At 27.1% G+C, this 9,579-nt stretch overlaps 1 pseudogene; it reads right to left on the bottom strand.

Moving 5' to 3' along the window:
• Positions 1 to 8,249: 8,249 nt before the first annotated feature.
• LOC104881714 (MADS-box protein GGM13-like) lies at positions 8,250 to 9,167 on the bottom strand (annotated as a pseudogene).
• Between the last annotated feature and the right edge of the window lie 412 nt (positions 9,168 to 9,579).

The following is a 9,579-nucleotide window of genomic DNA, read 5'->3' as shown; positions in this document are numbered from 1 at the left end:
ATAACTTATTACTAAAAGTCATATTCAAAAAGTTATTAAAATAAGGAAGGAAGAAGATTAAAAAAATTAAACTTTTTATTTTATAATAGTAAAAAAAACTTTAAAATACTTTTTAGTATAAAAGAAATTAAAATAGTGAATATATTTATTTTAATCATTAAATTATTTACTTCTAACACAAGATCTCTTTCTTCGCTGAAATCACCGCTCTCGACCCTTTATTCACAGCCACAAGTGTTCGAGTATGAGACGATGAGTTTTGTTGCTGTTGGGCCTATCTTTATAATGTTTGGGCTATTTTGATAGGTTGTAATATTTCAAATACTCTTGATCATATTTTATTGGGAGAATTGTGTTTTCAACCCACCTAAGTTGGGTAATAAATATTATTCTTTTTTTCATCAAATATTATTCCTTTTTTCAAACTTACATAATATATAATAAATATTATTCTTTATTTCAAACTTATATTATTTCTCATATATATTAAATAATTTTTAATCACTTCATAAAATATTAGTATTATTTGTTTGTTCTAACTTGTAAATTAAATATCATAAAATATTTTTTTTTTCAAATTTATAGAACATATAATAAATACTTTTTAAATACCTCATAAAATATTATTAATTATTTTTTTTTCTAACTTGCAAATTAGACACATGATGTTTATTATTTCGAAAATAATGTAAACACTCACATGCATATATATATATATAATATTAATCAAGAATACAATATTTTTAAGACTAATTTACCAACCTTCCAGTAATTTTGAAAGTGTAAATAGGGTAATTGGCCGAATTAAAGTCTTCAAACTATTCAAAATTTCTCCATTCCAAAATTACCTAATTGCTCTCCATACTAATCCTAAATATTTTTGAATGAAGATATTGGAATTTCCATGCGATAATTAAATAAAGTGCATGACATATGTGTACAATTCATGAGTGAACAGAAAAATAAAGGTATGATTCATAATCGATTATAATCTTTCACAAATGGTAGCCTTGTATACCTTTGTACACTTAGTACATTTCCTTTGTATAGTTAGTGTAATATAATTGTACAGTGGCGCAATAAATGAATAAATAATTTTTTTTTTAATTTTCATATAAAAAATAGTATTAAACAAGGTTTTCAATTTTCATTTTTAAAAATAGTTTTCATTTTTTAATTAAACATATTTTCAAAAAGAGACAATATAGAAAATAAAAATTATTTTTAAAAATAAAAAAATAAAAAATAAAAAATAGAAAAATATTTTAAAACCAAACTCAAATATAATCTATATAATTTTTAACTACTTGTTTTCATCTAAAATAAGTAAATATACATTTCAACCCTTTTATATAAGAAAAATTCAATCTCTACTATGTATTGATATAATCCACTTCTAAAATTAAGTCATATGAAAACATTTTAATTGAGTAGTTAAAATAAAAACTATCCATCCATCCTCTTTCTTTCTTTTTTCTTTTTTATTTTTTATTTTTTTTATTTTAACAAATTTTCAATTAATTAAAATCATTAAAAAAATCCTTAATAAACTAATTTGTAACATTCCATATAACTTATTACTAAAAGTCGTGTTCAAAAAGTTATTAAAATAAGGAAGGAAGAAGATTAAAAAAATCAAACTTTTTATTTTATAGTAGTAAAAAAAAAATTTAAAATACTTTTTAGTATAAAAGAAATTAAAATAGTGAATATATTTATTTTAATCATTAAATTATTTACTTCTAAAATGTAAAAGATAAAAATAAATGTAAAAGATAATTTTTATTTATTTAAATTAAATTTTTTTTAGAAAGTATTTTCCAAAATAGTCTTTGAATCATTAATATAATTTTAGTTTATTTATAATTTTAAAATATAAAATAATGTTGAATTTTTAATTATTTATAAAAGAGTTTTAAAAAATAATGAAGAATCCAAAAATGGTTAAATAAGAAAAAATAGTGGCATGTGAAGAGTGGTAGAATAAAGACAAAAATGAATCAAGTGGGTATTTTTGTCGATTACCATCTCATATCCTTATAATCAATTATGGGTGGTTGGAGGACCTTACCTTAATTATCAAGCCTATATGAGTTGAAAACACAATTGTCCCTATTTTATTTTAGCTAATTTTCAACTTTGTTTTTTTAATAATTAACAGTTGTGAAGTGAGGTTACATTTCTTTATGAGGGAAAAAAAAATTATAAAGCAAAATAATGTTGGTTTTATTGATCATTAATAAAGAGTAAGGGAGATAATAGTTATACTGTCTTGAACTTTATTTTATTGGAACATGCACTATTTGTTTGTTTGTTTGTTTTTCTTTTCAATTAAAGGTAATATTTTGAAATCTTATGAAAAAATTAAATTTAAACATAAGGATTTCATTAGGTAAAGGAAGATATGATAAATAATTTGGATGGTTTAATCTTACCTCAACTTTGGAAACTCTTCTCCCATATCACTTCTATAATTAAAAAAATATTAATTATTTATTAATCTCCTACTTGGCGCTTTTATGGCATCCTTGATAAAATGACAGTAATAAAAATAATAATATGAAAATTAAGTTTTGAAGAGAATTAGTGAATTGTTTTGCCATTTTATTTGTTAGCACTATTAATATACCATTAGTAGTTAATTACATCCACTTCTTATTGTATTTCATATAGCTTTCTCATTATCTAAACATGTCATATTTATTTTTGCTAATTAAATATTTGCCCCTTTTATAAAATAAAAAAAAAAGAAAAAGGAAAAGAAAAATTAGTAACAAAATCACTTTTTACCCAAAAATATAATATTTTTCAAAATTTTTATTAAATAAATTAAAGAAAATTTACCAAAAGAATTCCTACATGATCGTACCAAACACATTGAGGTAGATCAACATTTTTTCAAATAGAATCTTGAAGAAAAAGTCATTCAATTTCCTTTCGTTAGGTTAGAAGATCAACTCAGAGATATGCTTATTACAAAGGCCGTTTCAATTAAAAGCTTCCACGGCTTACTAGACAGGTTGATCATTAGAGACATTTATACACCAACTTGAGGGGCCATTGGCATGAGTTGTAATTCCTTTTTTAACTTCGAGTGATTGTAGGACTAATTAGTTGCCATAGTCATTATAAATCCCTTGTATTCTGTTAGCCTGATTTCTCTATGGGGTGTACTCTTGTAAATGTTAAAATGGAACAAAAATATACTTGCTCCAATTTATCATAGTAAAGATTTATCATATATATTGCTTTATAACTCATAAATTAATTAATTTTATTTCAGACATAAAATATATATGAGTTCTAATTTTTTAATATATTAATAGGCTATCAAACTTTTTTTATGTATTTATAATTAAAAAAAGGAAAAGAGAAAAACCCCTAAAGATTAATTAAGTTAGCTTATTATAAGGATTTAGCTTTTTTTTTTCATAAATTATAAATTTTTAAAAACTTCTGATCATCTTAATAAATTAAGTGGTTTTTAATTAACAAAAAAGGAAAAATAAAAAGTTGGACAAGTAATTTTATTTTGGAGTGTGGAGCCTTTTTTTATTAAACATCGTTGAATAAATTTTTTTAATCATTTTAATATAAGTACATGAGTTAAAAATTGGTACTTCAATTATAAATTGTTTACAGTTCAATTAGATCTCATATATATGTTAATGAAATCCCTCATTATATTCATTGATTAATCTTGATTCAAGCTAACAATGTCTTACCAAAAAGAAATGTATTCTATATCTCATTAAAGGATTCTATTTAGAGAATATTTAAATAAAAGAATTTGGCTAATAACTATTATTCATAAAATCTTTTGCCCCATTCCTTCCAAAAGTTAATCTCTAATCACTTTCTAATAGATTAGTAAAAATTTTCTTTGCCATAAATAAATATATAAATAACATAATAATAATAATAATAATAAGGAAGGAACACTCCTTTTGGTATAATAGAGTGAATGGAGCCCTCAAATATTATGCTAGAGATTATCCCATTAAAAAACAACTTGATTGTTTTGAGATTGAACTGCAATAAATAAATAACATTTAAATAAAAGTTAATTACCATATTAATCCAAAATGCATACCTCATATAATGTGTTACGTTTCAAGATTTGAGATTTCATGACATCTATTAATTCAAATTAGATCATTGAGCTTTCTCAAAGGATTAATTCCTTGGTGCAAACATATTATAGAGGATAGAAACTACATATAATTATTAAGTCTTGAAACATCTTATGTTTCAACACTTCTTATATCTATATCTTAAAGTATGAAGTATTATTAGTTCCCTCATTCCACTAGATGTTTTCAACTACTCGTCGTCACATTTCTATCCATCACATATAGTCTTCATAAGTTCATCATCTCTATCTTACAACATTTTCCCACTTGAAATATTTATAAAGATAATTTTAATAATTTTTTTATATTATAAGAAAATATAATATCAAAATGATCAATTCTCAATGCATGAACAATTCAAAAAATTGATAATAGAGTTCAAGTACTTTTTCTTTTATGGTCTTATATTAATTTATGTATAACTTGTAATGAAATCTTAGCTTGCAAGATTTCATGCTTTCTTTGCTACTCTTATAGATGTTGCCTCCAATAGCCATTCCAACACCATCCAATGTCACATCAATAATGAGTAAGTTTTACTTTTTTACTTGTAAGATTGACCTTTTTGCAAATCTGTAGCTATTGGCTTTATGCCAAAAATTCAAGACTATATAACATTTAGATTAAGAAGAAGAAAATTGGCTTGTATAAATTTTGATTGTCTATATATGTAGAGGTAATGTGACCTTTGGACTAGTCCTAAAACAAATTTTGGGTATACTTATTGGTGGTAATCTAAAAACTAAAGTGGATATTGTCCATCTCTATTGCATTTCATGTCAAATTTTTGTTGGGTGGAGTATCATATATTTTGCTTTATATCTCACAAATAAATTAATTTTATTTCATACATACGAGTTCTAATCTTATAGGTGAATAATATCCCATTCATGTTTGCGAGCAAAGACAACACATATGAGTTCTAATTTTTTAATATATTAATAAACTATATATCAAACTTTTTTATGTATCAGAATTTAAAAAAACGAAAAAACCCTAACGATTAGTTATCTTATTATAAGGATTTTGTTTTTCCGTAAATTATAAATTTTAAAAAACTTCTTATCATCTTAATAAATCAAGTGGTTTTTAATTCACAAAAAAAGAAAAATAAAAGTTGGACAAGTATTTTTTTTTTTTTTACTAGAGCATACATTTAACAATATTTGTACTTTTTGTACCTAAATATCTTCAATCTATCACATACCTACATACATACATACGTACATATATATAATCCAAAGTGGGTTTTATATGATTTCAATTAATAAGTAATTGATAATTTATATATGCCATCAATAAAAAGAATTTATAAGACTCCCAACTTTTGAGGAAATATCACCTAAAATATACTCAAAGAATATTTTGTGGTTATTTAGATGAAGTATTGGATATGATGAATTTCTCAAATAATCTAATTTATCTTTAACAATAGGATAATAATTTAACCTTTTTTTTAAAAAAAAAATGTTAATTTCCATTATTGAATTTTTTTTCTCTTTCTCTAGTATATTGAAGCAAAAAAAAAAAAAAAGGACTTATTCATATAAATAGTACTACTACCTTTAGGACTAAATTCAAATTTTTAGTGGACCCAAATCATATCAAAATACATTCTCCATCTCATATGTGCCAACATCAAGAGCAAGTTTGTAATTACAGAATTCCAATTTTAAATTTTAAATTTTAAAAAGAATTTCAAATATCAAATAAGTCAAATCTTCTCTAAATTTTCCTATCAATAGAGGAGCTTTCTTTTACTTCAAAAGGAGGGAAGGGAATTGGGCAAATTGAGGCAAACCTCATTATCGATTAGAAGGTTTCCTTATACTCTACATCCTCTCTTTGAATGTAATCTTTTGCCATAAGTCAAGCATTATACCTCTCTATTGAACCATCTATCTTGCATTTGACCTTGAGAACCCACTTGCTCCTAATTATCTTAAGCTGAAAATGGAAGTTCAACCAACTTCCAAATGGAGTTGGTTGTAGCTTTTCACATTTCACAAGTAAAGGAGAGCTTCCTTGAAGTTCCTTGGCATATCATCATCATCATGAAAAGCATACATGAAAACTTCCCCCTTGTAGGGAACAACTCCACCTTTGGTTTTACCCAATACTTGTCCAATGAAATTTTTTTAGTCAATAAAATTAGACATGAGCATTGAAATCACATTCCTTAGGGACTAAATTATTAAAATCAAATGAAATCTAATGGTGAAAATGTTTCATATCTCCAAGTTATGTGGAAAATTATTCAAACCTTAACCATGCAATTTGAGTATAAGGTAACAATAATTGAAGAATTGAACGATCATAGTACCATGACATCAAATGAATTGATAGGTTCCTTGCAAGCCCATGAACAATGCTTGGATGAAAGGTCTCAAATTAAGGCAAAAGAAGCACTAAAAAGCCAAGTAAGTCTAAGAAGAGAAAAAATGAGTCTCAAAATAATTCTAAATCAAGTAAGAAAGGTTATAATTGAAAAATAGACAAGGAAATTCCAAATTAGGCTAAAAATGAGGAAGAGGTAATATTTCAACTAAAGGAAATAATAAATCTCATATATAATATTATAATTGAAAAAGAATATGGTCATTGCAAGTTAAAACGTACGTAGGGCTTGGAGATCGAATGAAAGGAAGTTCTAGGCTAATGCTATAAAAGGTAAAGGTAAAAATTCAAAGACCTTCTTATTAGCTTATAGTGTTGGAAAGAATAAAAACAAAAGTACATGGTTTTTGGATACAATCTATAGTAGTCATATGTGTGGTAGAGAAGAGATGCTTTCCAAGTTAGATAGACTTTTAATTTAGAGGTAAAATTTGGAAATGACACAATAGTACCGGTTAAGGATAAAGGTAAGATTTTCATTCAATTAAACAATGGATCCTAAAATTTTATCTCTAATTTTTTATATGTTAATAAATATGATACAAAATCGTTTATTTTCGTTAAATATTAATTGTGGATATAACACTACTACAAAAATTCAAAATAATGACGTTTGATTCCTTGACACTTTTAAAAAGCTTCATTATTTAGATTATAATGTTATATTTAATGGTGCTTATTAAAAGTGTCATTGTTTAGTGTAATATTTTTCAATTCATGGTGCTTATTAGAAGCGTCATTGTTTGATAAGGGTCATCTAGGCATAACTTGGTATATAATGACAGTGTCGTAGCATTAATAATGTACCTTGACACTTTTCTAAAGCGTCATTGAATTATGGGTACAAATATATCTCCCTAAAATATTCTTCCCCTCCACGCTAAACATTTCCTCAACCATTTCAAACCCCCCTCCCCCCAAATGCTCATCCAAAATCAACCCGTGAGCAAGACTAAATGGGGAGTTGTAGGAGACTTACCAGTGGGCATTATCACACATCCTTCTCCTATCCTTCTTCATTCCTAAACCCTAACTTTGACAAACCCTATTCAGGAAACTTATCGAGTTACCCATGTAGCTCACCCTAGATTGAAGCTTTTTTATTTATTTATTGCAAATCAATTAATATCTGTCAATCTATAGTGACCCAAGTGGCATTAAAAACATGTATTTGAGTTATGAGATTCTTAATCCAGTTATTGTGGGTGACAGATATGGGGTTCTTGATTCAGCTATTGTGGGAGAGACTTGAGGTGGCCATAGGGCATCATCTTGCCCAGATCTGGAGTTACGGGGTTCTTAATCCAGTTATTGTGGGTAATGGATGTGGGGTTCTTGATCCAGCTACTGTAAGTGAGGGTTGGGGTGGCCATAGGGCATCATCTTGCATAGATTTGTAGGGAAGAGTGCCAAATGGGTTGGACTGTTTTGGTTCATGGTGGAGTTGGCCGTCATCATGAGGGGAAATTAAGCTAAGCAGAAGACAATCAGGATAGCACAATCACCATAACAAGCAGCTAAGAATGATGTGGAACTTAATTTTTTATAGGTAACATAACACAGTGTAAAATAGTAGAATACTCTCCATTCTGACAAAACAATTCAGATATTACTGTGCATTTGGGAGGGTATCCATTTGTTTATTAGATATGATGATGCTTTTCCAAATGCATAGGACAACTAGGGTTTGAGCTTGATCGAACAAATAAAGAAAGGGTACTAGGATTGCCTGCAAAATGCACTGAGATTCATATATCTATGTATAAAAAGAAGGAATGGGAGAGATGATAAAACTAACCTTGAGCTTGAATACTCAAAGAGCTTTCCTGCTGCTGAGAAGACAATAAGCGCTATCTCGGCATCACACAGTATTGAGATGTCCTGTGCTTTCTTAAAAAGCCCTCTTCTTCTCTTTGAGAAGGTCACTTGCCTTGCTGCTGTGTTGTCAATCTTCTTGATCTGAATCTTCTGCCGCGCCATTGGAAAATTTTCAACCAAACCCTTCACAGAAAAAATCAACACAAATCAGTATCAGACCAAAGAACCATTTTACTCCTTATATGTGGAGAGAGAGAACAAATAAGGAAAAAAAATCAGACCCTTCACAGATCAAACTGGTACTTCAAAGAGAATTCAATAGAGTGAGAGAAAGAGAAATGGGGGTTTGGAAAGAGAAAAAAAAAAAGTGGGTGTGAGATCAGAGAAAAAATAAACAAACGACCATACATGAAAAGAGAGAAGCACATTTCCAAATTAAGCAAAGAATCTAAAACCAACCCTAAAGAGAGAAAAAGAAATCCAAAGATATAACTTGGATGAGAAACCAAGGTTGAAGGAGCCAGGCGGTAGCTGAAGGAAAAAGAAAAATCCTAGCAATATTCCAAAGACATTGGGCTGATCAGCACTGCAATTTTCACAGATGGAACTAGTGGATTGGCTATCTAGATTTCCATTCCATTTTTACCTTTCTATGTTGCTTCCAGTTGTGTGGACAGGTCACAAACCCCACACTCCCAGCCACCAATTGTTTGGAAGAGAGAAAAAGAAAGATTGAGAAAGAGCAGTGACCACTGTTGGAGAAGAGAAGATTCCTTTTTATGGCCAAACACAGGGTCTCCTCCTTTTACTTTCACTCATATGTATGGTCCTTTTCTTTCCTTTTTTAAATCATATAGAAATTATCCACCAACATAAAATAGTTTTAAGCATCCAACCCTTTTGATAATACCTAAATCTCAACTTTTTATAACTTTATAGCATTAGTACAATAAAATATTAAATTCTATATATAATAATTTGGAGGAACTATAAAATAAAATTTTACTCTACTTAATTTTTTCAAAAATTCAACATATGTTTTCTCTGAATGCTTTATTTCCTAAAAATTTGAATATTAATCCGATTTGATTAAGCAAATTATTGAGTGAATTCAAAGGGTGTTTGTTTTATTTAGCTTTTTATTGAAAATAATTTATTTTTAGACTTTAAATTGTTTGTTTTTTATTTTTTATAATTTTATTATAAATTTTTTACTAAATTTAAAAAATCA

Source organism: Vitis vinifera, chromosome 15 (assembly GCF_030704535.1).
Source record: "Vitis vinifera cultivar Pinot Noir 40024 chromosome 15, ASM3070453v1".
In the NCBI taxonomy this organism is placed as follows: domain Eukaryota; kingdom Viridiplantae; phylum Streptophyta; class Magnoliopsida; order Vitales; family Vitaceae; genus Vitis; species Vitis vinifera.
Note: the sequence above shows the minus strand (reverse complement) of the source record. Positions and strands in the feature narration are given on the sequence as shown.